The sequence below is a fragment of the Bos mutus genome, chromosome 14 (assembly GCF_027580195.1).
Source record: "Bos mutus isolate GX-2022 chromosome 14, NWIPB_WYAK_1.1, whole genome shotgun sequence".
NCBI classification, from domain to species: domain Eukaryota; kingdom Metazoa; phylum Chordata; class Mammalia; order Artiodactyla; family Bovidae; genus Bos; species Bos mutus.
This window is the reverse complement of record NC_091630.1, coordinates 27,358,400-27,380,393: the sequence shown is the minus strand read 5'-3', so window position 1 is coordinate 27,380,393 and position 21,994 is coordinate 27,358,400. Positions and strand designations below refer to the sequence as shown.

Sequence of the window (21,994 nt, the reverse complement as noted above, 5' to 3'; positions counted from 1 at the left end):
AGTAGAGACAGTGGTTAGCCCTGGGGGAGAGAGTGACTGGGAGAGGGCCTAAGAGAGGTCTCTGCACTGTTGGTTAGATCTGGGGGTTTTATTTGGGGGCTGGATATATGGGTTTGCTCATTTTTTGGAAATTCACACTTAGGATCTTACGTTTCTCTGAAGGTAGTCACAGTTCAAAAACATTGTTTGATGACTCCTAATAGTAAAAATAATAGCCCAGGTGGGAAGACTGTAGCTATCCAGCTGCTTCATCTGTGACCAGCCGGGTAAGCTCAGTTCAGGAGGATACTGGTGCCTCTTCCAATTCCACTTTGCTCATAACAAAGCTGATCCCATGGATCCCTGCTTCCTATAGCTCTTCCTCAATTGCTTCAAAATCTGACCCTCAAATGACCCTCAAATCCCAATACGAAGGCATTTTATTGTTTCAGAGTTTGTATGTTACCAACAAGATGGGAAATTCAGTACGATCACCGTAAAGAGGAAATGATAGATCATGAAGACAGAATTGAAGGAGGAATTGGAAGATAGATTGTGAAGGATATTTTACACCATAATAAGGAAAGTTTATTCTTTATGGTTGGCAGTGAGAAGACTATAGGAATCCCTAAGCAAGGTAATGAGATAATTGGATTTCTTTTGAATTTATTGACTATAGTAATAAAGCTATGGATTAAATAATAATTATACCATTTAGAAGGAAATTTGGTCAATGAGCTATATTATGCCATACAGCACAATATTTAAGCATAAAGAAGACTTGGATTTAAGTTCTTACTCTGCAATTAGTTATGTAACCTTGGTCCCCTCACATTTAAGCATCTTCTATACAATAGCACCCTCCAGTGCTCTTGCCTGGAAAGTGCCATGGATGGAGGAGCCTGGTAGGCTGCAGTCCATGGGGTCGAGAAGAGTCAGACACGACGGAGTGACTTCACTTTCACTTTTCACTTTCATGCATTGGAGAAGGAAATGGCAACCTACTCCAGTGTTCTTGCCTGGAGAATCCCAGGAACGGGGTAGCCTGATGGGCTGCCGTCTATGGGGTCGCACAGAGTCAGACATGACTGAAGCGACTTAGCAGCAGCAGCATACAATAGCACCTGGTTCATAATGTTGACTTGAAGGTTAATTAAATGAGAAACTAGACGCAAACAGGTAGCAATGAATAATATTGGTATTTGTTAGTCATCAAACATTTGAGATACTCATTGTCACATCCAATATATGATGTTTAGGGTTATCATTAGTACAGCAATGCTGTTCAACTTCAACCCATGCTGTCCATCAAAATGATTCATGAAGTTTCTGAAAATATATCTGTTGAGGTCCCATCTCAAGATTCGGATTCAATGATTTTGCAGGGGCCCTAAACATCTCCATGTACTTTAGATTCCACAGATATTCCACAGATGTACAGTCACGGTCACAAGAATACTTAATTAGTATGTGGGAGATTAAACACTACTTTCAGATCCCCTGGAGAAGGAAATGACAACCCACTCCACTATTCTTGCCTGGAGAATCCCATGGACAGAGGAGCCTGGTAGGCTATGGTCTATGGGGTTGCAAAGAGTTGGACACAACTGAGTAACTAACACACTTCAGATTCATTAGTGATATGTTTTGTATATATATACCATAAATAACATAGCAGTTGGCTTAGAGTTTATGTCTCTGTATCTCAGCTTCCATAATCACAGCTTGAAGAAATATGAATAGTATTTTTGTTCAAAAGAAATACCATGTCAGAGGCAGACCTGTAGCTTAATATAATAACACATGCATGTAATACCAGGAAAGTTAAGGCATGCTCAAAGAAAGGGATCCAGGTGAGGTGGTGAAACAGCACCTATACAGGTTAGTCCATAATTCACACACACAGATGAGTCAGAGGTCAAGATGTTGCGGTCAGTCAGGAACCAAGAAGAAAAGCAGAAATCAGTGCCTGCCTGGAGGATCAGAGCAAAGAGAAGGCGAGTGAGAGACAAGGAGACATGGATGAACTGAAGATTCCCAAAGCTGGAAGGCAAGGTAGATGGTCAAAAGCCAGGCAGATCAGCAGGAACCAGATTACTTATAAGTAAGATGAGCAGAACACATACCAGGTGTGAGCAAAAAGGAGAGCTGGCAGGAAGCCTCCTATATTCTTCCTGTTGCAGCAGGAACAAATCTAGGCTTGAAGGTGAAAGCAAGTGAATGCATGAACATAGAGGAGGCAAAGTTTATGGAAGCAGGAATAACACAAAATCTCTGATGAATAACACTAGACATCTACAGAGATGCAAAAATATGGAGAGATGCTCTTAGCATTCAGTACTACTAAAACAAATTTATATTCAAGAAGCTATTACATATGACAAAATATATCAGAGTAATGTAATTTAAAAAGAAAAATGGACCCCCACGCTCCCCCAGGGTGCGCCAGCAGCCGCCCAAGAGTGATCCCCCCCTACTCCCCTGGGGGCAGGAAGCTGCAGATGAGCCCACTGTGTGGCCGCCATGGGGGAAGCGAGGGTTCCCAATCCCACCTCCCCTCCTAAGTGAAGGAGCTGAGGCCCCAAGACTAGTGGAGAAAGGAACCCAGCCAGCAAGCTCACGCCGAGTGCACAGACATGCGGGGCTCTGGGTGCCGGGTGTCCCTGCACCATCGTGAAAGTGAAAGTCGCTCAGTCTTGTCCAACTCTTTGTGACCCCATGGGCTTCTCCAGGCCATGGAATTTTCCAGGCCAGAATACTGGAGTGGGTAGCCTTTCCCTACTCCAGGGGGTCTTCCCAACCCAGGATCAAACCCAGGCCTCTCTCATTGCAGGCGGATCCTTTACCAGCTGAGCCACAGGGAAGCCCAAGGATACTGGAGTGGGTAGCCTATCCCTTCTCCAGCAGATCTTCCCGAGCTAGGAATCGAACAGGGGTCTCCTGCATTGCAGGCAGATTCTTTACCAACTGAGCTATCAGGGAAGCTGCATTGTGGTAGCCGATAGCAAAGATGAGGAACCTGAAGTCTTCATCAGGGACTCCTTGGTCCAGCTCAGGGACCAGTGGGGAAATCTGGCAGGAGCTCTTTTCCCCTCTGCACGCACTTACCTTTGGCATTGGCTGTGACAGCACGCAGCATGGGCTGTGGAATCGGGAGAAGGAGAACACAGAGCTGGAACACCTCCGCCCCTAGACGGCGGTGGTCTGGGTAGGTACCAACAACCATGGGCGCACCACAGAGCAGGTAGGTGGCTGGCGGCATCAAGGCCGTAGTGCAACTGGTGAACGCAGCGGCAGCCCCAGGCATGGGCTCACGGTGCTCCGCCTGCTTATCTGGGGCCAGGGCCCCAACCCACTTCCAGAGAAAAACCGACAGGTGACTGGTTGGCCACCCACAGGCCCACTTCCTGGATGCAGATCCTGGCTTGGTGCACCCATATGGTACCATCAGCCACTATGATATGTATGACTACCTGCATCTGAGCCGTCTGGGGTACACACCTGTGTGCCGGGCCCTGCACTTCTTGCTTCTGCATCGCTAGCCCAAGACCAAGGACAGGGTGGTGCCCCCTGCTGGAATCTACCCCCTAAGCATCTGCCTTTCCTGCAACATTAAATTTTCATTTTTCAGTCCCACCCCTCAAAAAAATGGAACACAGAGAGTAATTTCATTCATTCATTCAACCGAATAACAATAATTGAAAGTCTTCCATTGTCAAGTCTTGCGCTAAGCAGTAGGTATATAAGGACAAAAACAGAGCCTTTGGGACTTCCCTGGTGGTCCAGCGCTTAAGAATCTGCCTGTAGGGAACACAGGTTCGATTCCTGGTCTGGGAGGATTCCACATGCTGTAAGGCAACTAAGCCTGTGTGCTGCAGCTACTGAAGCCCACGTGCCCTGGAGCCTGTGCTCCACAACAAGAGAAGCCACTGCACTGAGAAACTGGAGCACTTTGATTACACTGTAGCCCACAAGCAGCAAGGAGGACTCAGCATCGCCAAAAATCACTAAAAGACTCTCGAGAGTCCCTTGGACTGCAAGGAGATCCAACCAGTCCATTCTGAAGGAGATCAGCCCTGGGATTTCTTTGGAAGGAATGATGCTAAAGCTGAAACTCCAGTACTTTGGCCACCTCATGTGAAGATTGACTCATTGGAAAAGACTCTGATGCTGGGAGGGATTGGGGGCAGGAGGAGAAGGGGATGGCAGAGGATGAGATGGCTGGATGGCATCACCGACTCGATGGACATGAGTTTGAGTGAACTCCGGGAGTTGGTGATGAACAGGGAGGCCTGGCATGCTGTGATTCATGGGGTCACAAAGAGTCGGACACGACTGAGCGACTGAACTGAACTGAATTTTTAAAAATACAGTATTCAAGGATCTTACTATCTAGCAGGAGCAACAAAGATGGAATATGTGACATATTCAGTCCTATGACACAGTTAGTATTAGAGTGTCAGAGAGGACTTCCCAGTGTGAAGCTTTGAAGAACTCACAGGTATTAGTTAGGACAGAATGTAACCCACTGTGAATGAACAGCATGTTCAAGAATGAGACGGCGGGGAGGGTGCGGCATGTTTGAGGACTTGGAAGTAATTCAATGTGGCTGCAACATATGCTCTGAGGTTAGGAGGAACGGAAAGTTGAGGCTGCAGAGATAGACAGGGGACCACTAATGAAAGGCCATGTTAAAATGCTTGGATTTTCTCCAAAATAAAATTGTCTCTGACTTTGTCATTTTAAGTATCATATCCAAGGATCTGCAGCAGACAAAATGAAATGGAAAACCAAATAACATATACGAATTCAGCCATGCAATTATCCATGCGTGGTCAAATAGGAATTCTAGTTAAAAATAAACTAGTTTAGACCCAGTCCTGAAAATACAAAGTAGCCTCTTTTGAGGGGAGTCAGATACAGCTCCAAATGCATACATCAAATTTATTTCGTCACTTCAGGATTTGGTGTTACAAAATCATCTTTAAAAAGTCTACAGATACCACACTTAAACCTCTAGACAAATCTAACTTTATTTCGTATTAGTTTTTTAAAATAAATATAGATTTTACAACATCTTTGAAAATGAAGGATGGAGAGAATAAAGAGTTATTATATCAAACAAGAATGTGTTGATTTAACAACAAAATGTTTAGAGATCAGTGTTTTTTGACAGTCATACCTTTTCAACTATCTTAGGATATGTCAGTTGAGGGAACAGTCCCAGTTAAGACTATAAGGAAATTATTTAGAAATTTTACCCTCTTTTTTAGCCACATATTAACCTAATCAATTTTTTTTTCTTATTCTTAGGATGTTGGGGGAAAAAAATCTACAACCGCGTGGTTTGAAGACACCACAAATTTAAGATCTGCAGCTTCGGCTGGGCTCCATGCGCTGACCAGCATTTCTTAGTCTGCTCTTTTTCTTACTTCTCCCAGCACCTATGCTAAATGTTCACCTCTTTCCCAAGTCTACCTGCTCACTTATGGCAAACTGTCTTGTTCTTACTCACTGGATGTAGGAACTGAGTATGAGAGATTAAATACACGGTTGATTAAAGATTGTGAGATCAGCAGATATCCAAGGAAAACTCACACATTAAGGGGTAACTGACAGGGATGACAAGGAGCCTTAGAGAAGACTGAAAAGAGGAAAATTAGGAGGCAACCAGAAATTAAAAAAATACAAAAAGTATTACAAAGCCCATACAAAGCCCATTTGATACTGAGAAATCAAATATGTTAAGTGTCAAAGGGTCCACTGAATGTGGCACTATAATGATCACGGTAAATAGTGACCTTATTTCAAATAATTCCAATGGAGCAATGAGAATAGAAATCAGATTCTAGTTGACTGAACAACAAATGAGAGAGACAGGAAAAAGCAAGTACATAATCTTTCAAGACGTTTGTCTGTGGGGACTTCCCTGGTGGTCCAGTGGTTGGGAGCCTGCCTGCCAATACGGGGGACATGGGTTCGATCCCTGGTCTGGCAGGATTCCACTTACTAAGAAGCAGCTGAGCCTGTGTGCCACAACTACTGAGCTGGTGCTCTAGAGCCCACCAGTCCTGCAATCTAGAGCCCGTGCTCCACAACGAGAGAAGCCAGCACAATGAGGTGCCCGTGCAACACGATGAAGAGTAGCCCCTTCTCACCACAACTAGAGACAGCCCACACATAGCAATGAAGACCCAGTGCAGCCAAACACATACATATAAATAAATAAGTACATACTTTTTAAATGACATTTCATCATGAAAGAGAAGGTTGTCTATGAAACAGAAAGATGTCATGACTGAGTTAAAAGGACAGAGGACTAAAGGAAGCATTCACTGTGGATATGGCAGTGGTGGTGATGGTAAGTCGAGGTGGTTAGGAGCAGCAGAGGTGATGGTTTCCAAGGCAGACCATTCAATATCACAGTAATCCAAGTCCATGCCCCAACCAGTAACGCTGAAGAAGCTGAAGTTGAACGGTTCTATGAAGACCTCCAAGACCTTTTAGAACTAACACTCAAAAAAGATGTCCTTTTCATTATAGGGGACTGGAATGCAAAAGTAGGAAGTCAAGAAACACCTGGAGTAACAGGCAAATTTGGCCTTGGAATACGGAATGAAGCAGGGCAAAGACTAATAGAGTTTTGCCTAGAAAATGCACTGATCATAGCAAACACCCTCTTCCAACAACACAAGAGAAGACTCTACACATGGACATCACCAGATGGTCAACACTGAAATCAGATTGATTATATTCTTTGCAGCCAAAAATGGAGAAGCTCTATACAGTCAACAAAAACAAGATGAGGAGCTGACTGTGGCTCAGATCATGAACTCCTTATTACCAAATTCAGACTTAAATTGAAGAAAGTAGGGAAAACCACTAGACCATTCAGGTATGACCTAAATCAAATCCCTTATGATTATACAGTGGAAGTGAGAAATAGATTTAAAGGCCTAGATCTGATAGATAGAGTGCCTGATAAACTATGGACGGAGGTTCGTGACATTGTCCAGGAGACAGGGATCAAGACCATCCCCACGGAAAAGAAATGCAAAAAAGCAAAATGGCTGTCTGGGGAGGCCTTACAAATAGCTGTGAAAAGAAGAGAAGCGAAAAGCAAAGGAGAAAAGGAAAGATATAAGCATCTGAATGTAGAGTTCCAAAGAATAGCAAGAAGAGATAAGAAAGCCTTTCTCAGCGATCAATGCAAAGAAATAGAGGAAAACAACAGAATGGGAAAGACTAGAGATCTCTTCTAGAAAATTAGAGATACCAAGGGAATATTTCATGCAAAGATGGGCTCGATAAAGGACAGAAATTGTATGGACCTAACAGAAGCAGAAGATATCAAGAAGAGGTGGCAAGAATACACAGAAGAACTGTACAAAAAAGATCTTCACAACCCAGATAATCACGATGGTGTGATCACTGACCTAGAGACAGACATCCTGGAATATGAAGTCAAGTGGGTCTTAGAAAGCATCACTATGAACAAAGCTAGTGGAGGTGATGGAATTCCAGTTGAGCTATTCCAAATCCTGAAAGATGATGCTGTGAAAGTGCTGCACTCAATATGTCAGCAAACTTGGAAAACTCAGCAGTGGCCACAAGACTGGAAAAGGTCAGTTTTCATTCCAATCGCAAAGAAAGGCAATGCCAAAGAATGCTCAAACTACCGCACAATTGCACTCATCTCACATGCTAGTAAAGTAATGCTCAAAATTCTCCAAGCCAGGCTTCAGCAATATGTGAACCATGAACTTCCTGATGTTCAAGCTGGTTTAGAAAAGGCAGAGGAACCAGAGATCAAATTGACAACATCTTCTGGATCATGGAAAAAGCAAGAGAGTTCCAGAAAAACATCTGTTTCTGCTTTATTGACTATGCCAAAGCCTTTGACTGTGTGGATCACAATAAACTGTGGAAAATTCTGAAAGAGATGGGAATACCAGACCACCTGGCCTGCCTCTTGAGAAGTCTGTATGCAGGTCAGGAAGCAACAGTTAGAACTGGACGTGGAACAACAGACTGGTTCCAAATAGGAAAAGGAGTACATCAAGGCTGTATATTGTCACCCTGCTTATTTAACTTATATGCAGAGTACATCATGAGAAACGCTGGGCTGGAAGAAGCACAAGCTGGAATCAAGATTGGCGGGAGAAATATCAATAACCTCAGATATGCAGATGACACCACGCTTATGGCAGAAAGTGAAGAGGAACTAGAAAGCCTCTTGATGAAAGTGAAAGAGGAGAGTGAAAAAGTTGGCTTAAAGCTTAACATTCAGAAAACAAAGATCATGGCATCCGGTCCCATCACTTCATGGGAAATAGAGGGGGAAACAGTAGAAACAGTGTCAGACTTTATTTTTGGGGGGCTCCAAAATCACTGCAGATGGTGACTGCAGCCATGAAATTAAAAGACGCTTACTCCTTGGAAGGAAAGTTATGTCCAACCTAGATAGCATATTCAAAAGCAGAGACATTACTTTGCCAACAAAGGTCCGCCTAGTCAAGGCTATGGTTTTTCCTGTGGTCATGTATGGATGTGAGAGTTGGACTGTGAAGAAAGCTGAGCGCCAAAGAATTGATGCTTTTGAACTGTGGTGTTGCAGAAGACTCTTGAGAGTCCCTTGGACTGCAAGGAGATCCAACCAGTCCATTCTGAAGGAGAGCAGCCCTGGGATTTCTTTGGAAGGAATGATGCTAAAGCTGAAACTCCAGTACTTTGGCCACCTGATGTGAAGAGTTGACTCATTGGAGAAGACTGTGATGCTGGGAGGGATTGGGGCAAAAAGGAGAAGGGGAGGACAGAAGATGAGATGGCTGGATGGCATCACTGACTCAATGGATGTGAGTCTGAGTGAACTCTGGGAATTGGTGATGGACAGGGAGGCCTGGCGTGCTGTGATCCATGGGGTCGCAAAGAGTCGGACACGACTGAGCGACTAAACTGAACTGAACTGAGAGGTGATGGTGAAGATGGTAGATGTGAAGAGGGTAGAGGGTAGCAGTTGTGGTGGTCTTGGAGATGATGAAAATGGTGGAGGTGGCAGAGGCAGCAAAGGTGGTCGTGCAGATAGATGCTGAAGCAGTGGTGGTGGTGTAAGTGATGATGGAGGTGGGGATGGTGGTTTTAGTTAAGACAGTGGTGGTTGTGGTAGCAGTGACTGTAGAAATGGAAACAGTAGTTTTAAATATAGAAAATCCTTGAGCATGTTTATCTACTAAGATGAAAGAATCAGTAAGAGAGAGAATAAAGAAAATAGGATGGAGCTGGTCCCAAAGAATAATAAGACGAGGAGGTTAGAGCGCAGGTGGAGGAACTAAATTGCAACACCATCTTCCAGAGGCAAAATTCCCATAATGAACTACCTACAGGTCTCCAAACGTGTCATAGATTTCCATGCCTCTCAGCCTCTGCATGGGTGCTATTCCTGTAGCCTAGAACACCCTTTCCTCCCTCATCTTCTGCATATTGCTTCTATTTTTTTCCTTCAAAATGGAATTTCATATCTATCTCTTTCAGGAAGACTTTTCTAATCCCCTCCTCCAGTTTCATAGGATACCAAATCTCTGGGCTTCCATAATATGTAGGACTTTTCATACTATATTGTAATTGCTTTAGTTTCCACTAGAATGTAAGATCCATGACAGCAGATATCATATGTCATTAGATTTTCATTTATTAATTCAATTAGATTAATATACCACTACTACTACTAATAAAAATCTGTTGAGCACTGACCATATGCCAAACAACAGTGGGAAAATTTCAACCCATCTCCTGTTTGCATGAACACAGTTATACCCAATCAGCTGCTTTCACACTCCATCAGCAAGTTGAGCAGTTGAAACAGAAAATGTATGATCCTCAGATCCTAGTGTTTTACAATCTGATCCAAAGTAGAAAAAGTTTGACGACCTCTGGTTTAATCAACAGAGATGTTATACTGAATCAGCCTTGTCCCATGGGAGTCTGTACTTCAGTTGGAGATACAGGCAAGTATAGCACAATGTGATAAGTATTTTAATAGTGGAAATTAAGTGTACTATGGGAGCACCTCGGAGAAACACTTATCTGAAGTTTGGGAGATCAGGGATTCTGCATATCAAACATCTAACACTAGTTAGCAAATTAATAGCGGGCCAGTTTTTTTTTTTTTTTTTTTTTGAAGGGAAGAAATCATTTAGAACATGAAATATTCAAGTAAGATACTAAGGGATATGGTTGAGACAGCATTCCAAAAGACTGCTGTATTTCCACCATAAGGGAACTAAATTAAGATCTCTTTTAATCACTATATCCAGCTGACCACAAAGCTCAATTATCCAAGTCTTTCAGACTTGTATCCTGTTCCAAAGAGGTAAGACTCCAGCTAGGGTCTCCCCAACAATAAAACAGAACTCTGGTTTGTGTACTGAGACTGAAACTTTAATTATAACATTTGCTGAGACCTGAGAGACCTACATAAAATTTTTACTCTTCTTTCAGTTCCTTTCAGAAGATTTTATTGTGATTTTTCAAAGCCTAACCTAAAAACATGACCATAATAGCCTCTTGGTCTCTATTTTACACACACACACACTCACTCACTCACAGTCCTATGTTATACTCGGTATTATCTCACATATGATACATATGATACATATATATATATATGCTATATACACACACTATACAATGTATGTATGTCTACATCCTTCTCTTATATAAGATAATCTCATATCTTTAAGAAATATGTTCATATTCAAATCTAATAGCACAAACTTTTATATAGATTTATCCTGTATCAGAGAGGGTGAATAGGTTCTACTGAAGGGCTGCTGTGGCACTGTGCTGAGAAATTTGTAAGGTGACCTTTGAGGACATAAGAACTAGAGAACAATAATCCTTTAGTGATGTTGACCTTGGATACCAGAGGTGAAATGTGAACATGGGTCAACTTATTTGCCATCCCTGTCCCTTAAGAATTCCAAACAGGAGCTTCCCTGGTGGCTCGGTGGTAAAGAATCCACCCGCCAATGTAGGAGACACAGGTTGGATCCCTGGTCCAGGAAGATCCCACATGCCTCGGAGCAACTAAGCCTGTGCACCACAGTTGAGCCTGTGCTCTGGTGCCTGGGAGCCACGTGGCACACCACTGAAGCCCGTGTGTCCTATGGAGCCCATGCTCCACGACAAGAGAAGAGCAACCACAGCAACCTCAGAGTAACCTGTGCACCACAACTAGAGCGCAGCCTCCACTCACTGCAAGCAGAGGACACCCTGCCCAGCAATAAAGACCCAGCACACCCAAAAACCCATAAGGAAAACTATAAAAAAAGAATTTCAAACATTCATAAATTTGTTAAAATGCAATCTTGCTCAAGCTTGCCACAGGGAAATGAGCAGTGGCTTGGTCTCCCAAGAACTGAGGCAGGTGGAAAAGGTCTTGTTGGGGACAACCTTGGTGGAGAAGATAAGAATGATAACTTACATTTGCAAAGTACTTAATTGATCCCAAAGTAACTTCATGGATATTATCTCACTGAATCTCACGACTTCCTTTACTTTATAGATTTCAAAGCTGAAGTCAGTAGGGCTAAGCAGTGGTTCACTCATGGCCATGTGGAAATTTTGACATATATTAAATGCAGGGAGTTTGACTCCCAGTTTTGATACTTTTAGGGACAAAGGACACCATACTAGGTTATTGGTGGTATCCACTGTTCTGAAGTTAAGCGTGATTAGGTGTAACTACACATTATTTTACTCATTCATGTAATCAACATTCATCAAGTTCCTGCTGTATGCAAGGCATGATCACAGAGATTATGAGAATTTGTTTGAAAAGTTGTTACAAGATGGTTTGGAGAAGCACATTATAGTATAAGGCAAGAACTTATTACAAGTGTTTGTTTAAATAGTCAATGTAATAAACATTTAAATATCACTTCCCATGGGCACTGTTCTAGGTGCCAGAGATACAAATAATAATTAAAAAAATCCCTAATGCTCGAAGGCATTTTTTTCTTCATTTGCTTAATTCCCAGTCATTCTGATACTTTGACTTCCATACACATCACCTGGGCAGTGTGTTACACCTGAGAATTTGAGTTATTTGATTTAGGATGGGCTCCAGAAACCCAAAATTTTAACAAGTCCCAAAATATCTCTGTGGCAGGTGGTACTGCTCCATGAACTTTACTATGAAAAAGGCATTATTAACCCTCTCAAAGAACCATACTGTTGTATACAATGTAGGACCCTGGCTTGCTGGTTTCCAGTCTGCTAGTCTCCAAAAAAATGAATACCTAGGGTGTTCTTCCATTCAGGCCTCTATGATCAGTGCCAGTTTGAAATAGTCTGTACACTGAAAATATGAACTCCATAAACCTTAAAAATTTGGTGATGATGGTCTATATCTATACCTGTGTCTGTTCTAGTATGTATCTATAAACATGTGTGTAAAACCATACGGTACAAATACACAGTGCTTTCACATTTTTCAATACTTCTCGAATAATCTTTAAATATAATGCCTTGATCACACTCTTACGCTCACAAATGCATAATCAACAATCTTAGGAACTGCTCTAATCCTTCACACCTGTATCTTAAAAACTTGTTATTTTCCTACTTATTTTCCCTTTAACAATGACCTTGATAGCCTTATCTTATTGATTTACTTTGCATAAAATTTTTAAAGATCATCATTTTAATTTCATGTAAAATTAAAAGGGTCTTTTGCATGAAACCATGCACTGCTCATAAATACTTACATCTTAGCAGACAACTGTGTATCACAGCCATATGATGTAATGCCACAAAGCTGTTAAAATAATTGTGTAGCAGAATAATCAATAATAGATAAAATCACATAATGAGAGGGTAACAGGTAGGAAGGCCAGAGGTCTCCAAGCAGCAGGAGGAAATAAATTGCAAGTGGCAGACATTTTTTCCCCTTCTCTGTTGACTAAACCGGTTCTAGTCAAGGCTATGGTTTTTCCAGTGGTCATGTATAGATGTGAGAGTTGGACGGTGAAGAAAGCTGAATGCTGAAGAATTGATGCTTTTGAATTGTGGTGTTGGAGAAGACTCTTGAGAGTCCCCTGGATTGCAAGGAGATCCAACCAGTCCATTCTGAAGGAGATCAGCCCTGGGATTTCTTTAGAAGGACTGATGCTAAAACTGAAACTCCAGTACTTTGGCCACCTGATGTGAAGAGTTGACTCATTGGAAAAGACTCTGATGCTGGGAGGGATTGGGGGCAGGAGGAGAAGGGGACGACAGAGGATAAGATGGCTGGATGGCATCACTGACTCTATGGATGTGAGTCTGAGTGAACTCCGGGAGTTGGTGATGGACAGGGAGGCCTGTCTTGCTGCGATTCATGGGGTCGCAAAGAGTCGGACACGACTGAGTGACTGAACTGAACTGAACTGAAACCCGTTCTGCCCAAGACTAGCCTTTTTTTTCTCTTCTCAAATCTTGGGCTGATAATGGCTTAACAGACCAGTATTCAAGTCAATTGTTTTATGTTTGGGGATGACATATGTTGTGCCATTCTATCTCAAAAATGCATATTGTGGGAGAGGGGCCTGGTGAAACTCCCTTAGCCTTGAGGTGCCTCTCTTATCTGATTAGCAGCTTGCTATGGGGGAGCCTGGTGGGCTGCCGTTTATGGGGGTCGCACAGAGTTGGACACGACTGAAGCGACTTAGCAGCAGTAGCAGCAGCAACAGACATAAAGAATCTGCCTGCAGTGCAGGAGCTACAGGAGACACAGGTTTGATCCATGGGTCAGGAAGATCCCCTGGAGAAGGGGATGGCAACCCATTCCAGTATTCTTGCCTGGAGAATCCCATGGACAGAGGAGTCTGCTGGGCTACAATCCACGGGGTCGCAAAGAGTTGGACACGACTGAAGCAACTTAGTACGTATGCACAGTTGACATAAAATGCCTTGCTAAAAACTAGCAAGGGGGCACTTTTTCTGTCCCCTTCTGATGTCAGAAGCTTTCCCTATCTCAATTATACTTTAATAATACTTTGCTACACAATAAGCTCCAAGTACTCAAGCCTCATCTCTGACCCCAGATCGAAATTCTCTCCTCCAGAGGTCACAACTCCCAGCGTAACACATGGCTCCCACCAGTAACCTTTCAAAATGAAGTTCTGTGGAAAAGTCAAGTTGCAAAGCTTTAACAAAAATTGCATAATTAGGGACTTCCGTGGAAATGGCAACCGACTCCAGTACTCTTGCCTGGAAAATTCCATGGGTGGAGGAAACTGGTAGGCTACAATCCATGGGATCGCAGAGTCCAACTCGACTGAGCAACTTCAATGGACTGGTGGCTTCCTGTGGTTAAGATTCTGCATTCCCACTGCAGGGGACGTTGAGTCCGATCCTTTATCTCATAAGAGAACTAACATCCCACATATCTCTTGATAAGGCCAAAAAAAAAAAATCCACAAACCATATAACAACAGATGTAAACATATATAATACAGACGTTCATTAAAAAATGTAGTAAAATTTATAATAATAGTCACCTCAGAGAATGGGATACAAGTAATTTAATTTTTCTGGGTTTTTTTTTTCCACACATATATTTTCTAAATTTTCTGTAATATATTTGTGATCAGTAAAAAGTACTATTTAAGAAGACAGTATATTCAGTAGCTTTATTTTATTTTAAAAGTTATATAAGATGAATATACAAGTGAATGTTATTTATCTTCAGTGAGAGATTACAATTTTTTTTCTCCTTGGTGCTTTTCTGTATTTTTTATTTTCTATAATATGCTTGTATATTTTTACTGTAAAGAATAAAATAAAAAATAAAGGATAAATAAAAAGAATTACAAGGAAAATCCAGCAAATTATTCTCCAAAGGTAGAACATAAAACATCGTGAAACTTGGGTATTTGGGGGCAATAAGAGTTTTAGGGCACACACAGACTCCACTTTGAGTACCTGAAGTCAGTAATCTCTGGCCTCACTATTTCTTCCTCTAAATTAAAATAATTTTTAATCTAAGAACAAATTCCTTTGAGAAAGATATAGTAATTGCTCCCAGAGTACTAAATAAAGATTATTGTGAAAGCAATAAAAAATAAATTTTATAAAATACAAAAATTAAAAGATACACAAAAATAGGCTCTCAAGATAATTTTGATAAGAAAATCTAAACTGAACGATGGCTTTACCCAACGAAAATATAAAATTAGGAAGCCATTGCCATCTAAGTTCAACTGGGAAGTTGGGAGTATTTGGACACATCATGCATTAATGAAAACCCATTTCTGCAAAGAGGCCACTAGGCCCTTCTCACTGCAAAGGTTATTGAATGGATTTGAGGCACACATTTGGACCTTAATAAAAGTAATAAACAAGACCGGGAGCTGACTGTGGCTCAGATCATGAACTCCTTATTACCAAATTCAGACTTAAATTGAAGAAAGTAGGGAAAACCACTAGACCATTCAGGTATGACCTAAATCAAATCCCTTATGATTATACAGTGGAAGTGAGAAATAGACTTAAGGGACTAGATCTGATAGATAGAGTGCCTGATGAACTATGGACGGAGGTTCCTGACATTGTCCAGGAGACAGGGATCAAGACCATCCCCATGGAAAAGAAATGCAAAAAAGCAAAATGGCTGTCTGGGGAGGCCTTACAAATAGCTGTGAAAAGAAGAGAAGCGAAAAGCAAAGGAGAAAAGGAAAGATATAAGCATCTGAATGTAGAGTTCCAAAGAATAGCAAGAAGAGATAAGAAAGCCTTTCTCAGCGATCAGTGCAAAGAAATAGAGGAAAACAACAGAATGGGAAAGACTAGAGATCTCTTCCAGAAAATTAGAGATACCAAGGGAACATTTCACGCAAAGATGGGCTCGATAAAGGACAGAAATGGACCTAACAGAAGCAGAAGATATCAAGAAGAGGTGGCAAGAATACACAGAAGAACTGTACAAAAAAGATCTTCATGACCAAGATAATCAGGATGGTGTGATCACTCAACTAGAGCCAGATATCTTGGAATGTGAAGTCAAGTGGGCCTTAGAAAGCATCACTACGAACAAAGCTAGTGGAGGTGATAGAATTCCTGTGGAGCTATTTCAAATCCTGAAAGATGATGCTGTGAAAGTGCTGCACTCAATATGCCAGCAAATTTGGAAAACTCATTAGTGGCCACAGGACTGGAAAAGGTCAGTTTTCATTCCAATCCCAAAGAAAGGCAATGCCAAAGAATGCTCAAACTACCGCACAATTGTACTCATCTCACATGCTAGTAAAGTAATGCTCAAAATTCTCCAAGCCAGGCTTCAGCAATAAGTGACCATGAACTTCCAGATGTTCAAGCTGGTTTAGAAAAGGCAGAGGATCCAGAGATCAAATTGCCAACATCCCTTGAATCATGGAAAAAGCAAGAGAGTTCCAGAAAAACATCTGTTTCTGCTTTATTGACTATGCCAAAGCCTTTGACTGTGTGGATCACAATAAACTGTGGAAAATTCTGAAAGAAATGGGAATACCAGACCACCTGACCTGCCTCTTGAGAAACGTGTATGCAGGTCAAGAAACAGCAGTTAGAACTGGACCTGGAACAGACTGGTTCCAAATAGGAAAAGGAGTCCGTCAAGGCTGTATATTGTCACCCTGCTTATTTAACTTATATGCAGAGCACATCATGAGAAACACTGGACTGGAAGAAGCACAAGCTGGAATCAAATTGGCGGGTGAAATATCAATAACCTCAGATATGCAGATGACACCACCCTTATGGCAGAAAGTAAAGAAGAAATAAAAAGCCTCCTGATGAAAGTGAAAGTGGAGAGTGAAAAAGTTGGCTTAAAGCTCAACATTCAGAAAACGAAGATCATGGCATCTGGTCCCATCACTTCATGGGAAATAGATAGGGAAACAGTGGAAACAGTGTCAGACTTTATTTTTGGGGGCTCCAAAATCACTTCAGATGGTGACTGCAGCCATGAAATTAAAAGACACTTACTCCTTGGAAGGAAAGTTATGACCAACCTAGATAGCATATTCAAAAGCAGAGACATTACTTTGCCAACAAAGGTCCGCCTAGTCAAGGCTATGGTTTTTCCAGTAGTCATGTATGAATGTGAGAATTGGACTGTGAAGAAAGCTGAGCGCCAAAGAATTGATGCTTTTGAACTGTGGTGTTGGAGAAGACTCTTGAGAGTCCCCTGAACTGCAAGGAGATCCAACCAGTCCATTCTAAAGGAGATCAGTCCTGGGTGTTCTTTGGAAGGACTGATGCTAAAGCTGAAACTCTAATACTTTGGCCACCTCATGTGAAGAGTTGACTCATTGGAAAAGACTCTGATGCTGGGAGGGATTGGGAGCAGTAGGAGAAGGGGATGACAGAGGATGAGATGGCTGGATGGCATCACCGACTCGATGGACGTGAGTCTGGGTGAACTCCAGGAGTTGGTTATGGACAAGGAGGCCTGGCGTGCTGCAGTTCATGGGGTCGCAAAGAGTTGGACATGACTGTGCGACTGAACTGAACTGAACTGATAAGTAATAACGTTCCATCTCTGGGTTGGAAGATCCCCTGAAGAAGAGAAATGCTATCCACGCCAGTATCTGGCCTGGAGAATTCCAAGGACTGTATAAGTTCCTGGGGCCACAAAGAATTGGACACGACTGAGTGACTTTCACTTTCATTTTCAGGTGGCTCTGGTGGTAAAGAACCCGCCTGCCAATGCAGGAGATGTAAGAGATGTGGGTTCGGAAGATCCCCTGGAGAAGGGATAGGCTACCCACTCCAATATTCTTGGGCTTCCCTGGTGGCTCAGACTGTAAAGAATCCTCCTGCAATGAGGGATACTTGGGTTTACTCCCTGGGTTGGGAAGATCCTGGAGGGGGGCATGGCAACCCACTCCAGTATTCTTGCCTGAAGAATCCCCATGGACAGAGGAGCCTTCTGGGTTACAGTCCATAGGGTCGCAAAAAGTCGGACACGATTAGAAGTGACTTAGCACAGCACACAACAAAAGGAGTAACAGTGTGGTCATGAGGACCTTCATATTAAACTGGCAGACATGACTGAAGCCTCAAAATGAGAAGAGATTCCCTATCCCCTTTGACAAGACACTGTTGCTATGGTGATGGTTTGCTGGCCTTTGGCTGAGCATCTTCAAATGGCTTTAATTTGTGGGGACAAGCTAAGACATGTTTGAACCACTCTCCTCACACAGCAACCTGACTAAAGAAAACTCTTTATATTTAAGAACAAATTATCCATTTTTTTACAAAAAAACCCTCCATGACTTTGAATCTGTCTATGTGATGAAAGTGAAAGTGAAGTCGCTCAGTCGTGTCCGACTCTTTATGACCCCATGGACACCAGGCTCCTCTGTCCTTGGGATTTTCTAGGTAAGAGTACTGGAGTGGGTTGCCTTTTCCTTCTCCAGGGAACTTCCCAACCCAGGGATCAAACCCAGGTCTCCCATATTGTAGACAGACGCTTTACTGTCTGAGCCACCAGAGAAGTCTGTCTATGTGATGAAAACTCTCAAGTGTTTACCTTCAACCTCTAACCTTCAAACTTCCACTCCATAGCACCATCTAGATGCCTAATTATTATTTAACATTTCATATGACCAAAACAGGAACAAATCATTTCTTCCCATTCTCATCCCAACCATCACAATCACATCTTGACCCATCAAAGAAAATTATACCCCTATTCACTCAGTTATTCAGATCAAAAACCTTGGCATCATCACCACATTGCCTATTTTACCTTCTCTAAAACACTTAGTACCTGAATGATTTGTTTGTTTATACATCTCTTTATCTGACCCCATTGCTGTGCTGTGCTTAGTCACTCAGTACCACTCTTTGGGACTCCATGGACTTAGCCCAGCAGGCGCCTCTGTCCATGGGATTCTCCAGGCGAGAATACTGGAGTGGGTTGCCATGCCCTCCTCCAGGGGATCTTCCCAATTCAGGGAGTGAACCCAGGTCTCCCTCATTGCAGGAGGATTCTTTACAGTCTGAGCCACCAGGGAAGCCCAAGAATACTGAAGTGGATAGCCTATCCCTTCTTGAGGGATTCTTCCAGACCCAGGAATCGAATCAGGGTTTCCTGCATTGCAGGTGTATTCTTTATCAGCTGAGCTACCCAGAAAGTCCCTGACCCCATCAGAATATCAGATTTTGCACAATAGAAATGAAAACTATTTTGTTCACTGCTACATTTCTAGCGCCTAAAACAGTGCCTGATATACAGTAGGTACTCAAACAAAAGTTAGTGACTGATCCTGTCTCATCCTATGGTATCAGATTCTTATTTTAGAATTTTCAACAATATTCTCAAGAATATGATGTGATTGTAGACTACTTAACTTCCTCTGGGCATTTGTTTATTTATAAGATGAAGGATATTAAATAACCTGCACATTTACATTTATGCTAAAACTTCATAACTGTGATTCAAGCTTACGTGAGTTATAAACTATTCCTCTTCCACTCAGTTCACTATTGATTTCCACTTAGCTCCTTCTTGCTGTCATATATAAGACTATTTGTAGTCATAGTTCTCAAAGCACTTTTGTTTCCAATATTTCCTTTGACACCTCAGACTCCTGGAGCACTATACCTACTACTTACGTTTAACCAGTGAAGAACTACAGGCTTGGAGATGGTATACAAGTTGTTCAAACTCACCATGCATCTCTTCTCATTAAAACAATCTGTTGTGAATAAAAGTTGCTGGCTTGGCTAAGACTTTAAACATTCTATAGTCACACTGTAGACCTAGGAATTATAATAAATAATTTTTCTTCAAATATTTTAAATAAATATGCATCATCATGTATGTGGTTTAAGGGAATCTAACACAGGTTTCCAATCTTCCCAAGGATTTTGATTAGGCTTTCTGCAAGAAAAGACAAAACTACTGGTATGTTTGAGTTGAGTGACAAAAGTTGAACAGATCCACTCCCTGTCTACCTTGCCATAGCATCTAATATTTCTCCTATTTGACTATTTCTTTGAATAAAGGCATTGCCTCCAGAAAGTCCCAGAATAGGAACACAGAATAATCAGAAATACTTGAGTCCAAATCCTCACTTCACCATTTACTAGTTTTGTTATTGTAAACAAGTCATTGTAAACAAGAAAAGAAGAACTTTCTTTTCTTCATCAGTAAGGTGTGACAGCTTAAGGAAAATGTAACAATTATATTAGATGACATAAACTGGTGTCTGGTACATAGGATATACACAACAAAAGTGAGTTCCTCCCCATTCCAGTAACTTAGAGGAGTAACAGCAACCTAATCAAACTTTAAAAACAAGCCTTAAGGAAATGGAAAGAGGAAAAGGAAAAACAAATTAAGTCTGGAATGCGATACTGAGTAAATGCTGCTCAATGAATAAATAAATTATAATCAAGTTCTAGCTCTGTATATTTAAGGAAGTGAAGAACTGAACTTCAAATATTCTTAGCACAAGACAATTACAGTTTATCTCCATAAAAGAAAAGCTGGCATTTCTTTGCAGTCACTGTAACTGAATTTGTTTTCCTTTAATTCTGGGTTCCTGAAAGGACCGTGTGGCTTCTGTGCATCATTTGAAACCTCCCAACTTGTGACCTGGTTATTTAACATTATTCTCAAGTCTAGAGAAACCAAACAAGAATTTTCTTTAGTTTCGCACCTGCCCTGATGCCCTCAGTGGTCTCTATTTAAATCTAGAAACTAGGAAGAAAGGAGTAGATGAGGGAGAAAGACTTTTTTTTTTTTTCTTCCAAACCCAAGAACTGAGGAAGCATGACTGACACATCTCAAAGGCTGGAATAGGCCATCTTTTAAAGTCCCTTCCATCTTCACGATTCTATAAACGTCCAGGTTTCTTCTAAAATGATATCTACAAGAGTTTCTATAATTACACTGTATTCTGGCAACATGTCCAGGGAAGTGTGAGTTCAGGGATTTGTGCTTTGATGTTCATCTAGAGGTATTTATTGTATTCTTTGGATCCCCAAGGAATGAATCTCCAATCACTTTATCCTGGGGGCCCATCTGCCTCTGCCTCAGAAAGATATAAGCAGTTCCATGGTAAAGATCTTTAGGCTTCTCAGGTGGCTCAGGTGATAAAGCGTCTGCCTACAAGGCGGGAAACCGGAGTTCGATCCCTGGGTCGGGAAGATCCTCTGGAGAAGGAAATGGCAACCCACTCCAGTACTCTTGCCTGCAAAATCCCATGGACGGAGGAGCCTGGTAGGCTACAGTCTGTTGCTGCTGCTAAGTCGCTTCAGTCGTGTCCGACTCTGTGCGACCCCCTAGACGGCAGCCCAACAGGCTCCCCCGTCCCTGGGATTCTCCAGGCAAGAACACCGGAGTGGGTTGCCATTTCCTTCTCCAATGCATGAAAGTGAAAAGTGAAAGTGAAGTCGCTCAGTCGTGTCCGACCCTCAGCGACCCCATGGACTGCAGCCTTCCAGGTTCCTCCATCCATGGGATTTTCCAGGCAAGAGTACTGGAGTGTGGTGCCATTGCATTCTCCGAGGCTACAGTCTATGGGGTCGCAAAGACTTGGACACGACTGAGCGATTTCCATGGTAAAGATCTTTAGTAAAGCTGAACGTTCTTGATGGGGCTGCATGGGGCTCTTGGAACGTCGGAGGGAAGAGTACCTTCTCACCAGTCGCCAAATTCCACCTTCCCAGGAAAGCAGGTAGTGGGGCTGATGGATTAGTTTTGCATTTGGACCGATCCACGAATTGGAACGGCTTTCTTCCCTGTGCCGACGTTTAAGTTAAAGTGAAGTCGCTCAGTCGGGTCCGACTCTTTGCGACCTCCATGGACTGTAGCCTACCAGGCTCCTCCCTCCATGGGATTCTCCAGGCAAGAGTACTGGAGCGGGTTGCCATTTCCGTCTCCAGACGTTTCCTCCAGCCTTACCTAAAATCAGTGCGAGTTTTATCTCTATTGCACTGCTGCCGCTAGGGTATTTTACTTGGTTTTTAAAGCCCAATAGCT

General features: G+C 42.2%; 1 pseudogene; it reads left to right on the top strand.

Moving 5' to 3' along the window:
* Positions 1–1,902: 1,902 nt before the first annotated feature.
* LOC102274596 (platelet-activating factor acetylhydrolase IB subunit alpha1 pseudogene) lies at positions 1,903–3,595 on the top strand (annotated as a pseudogene).
* Positions 3,596–21,994: the final 18,399 nt, after the last annotated feature.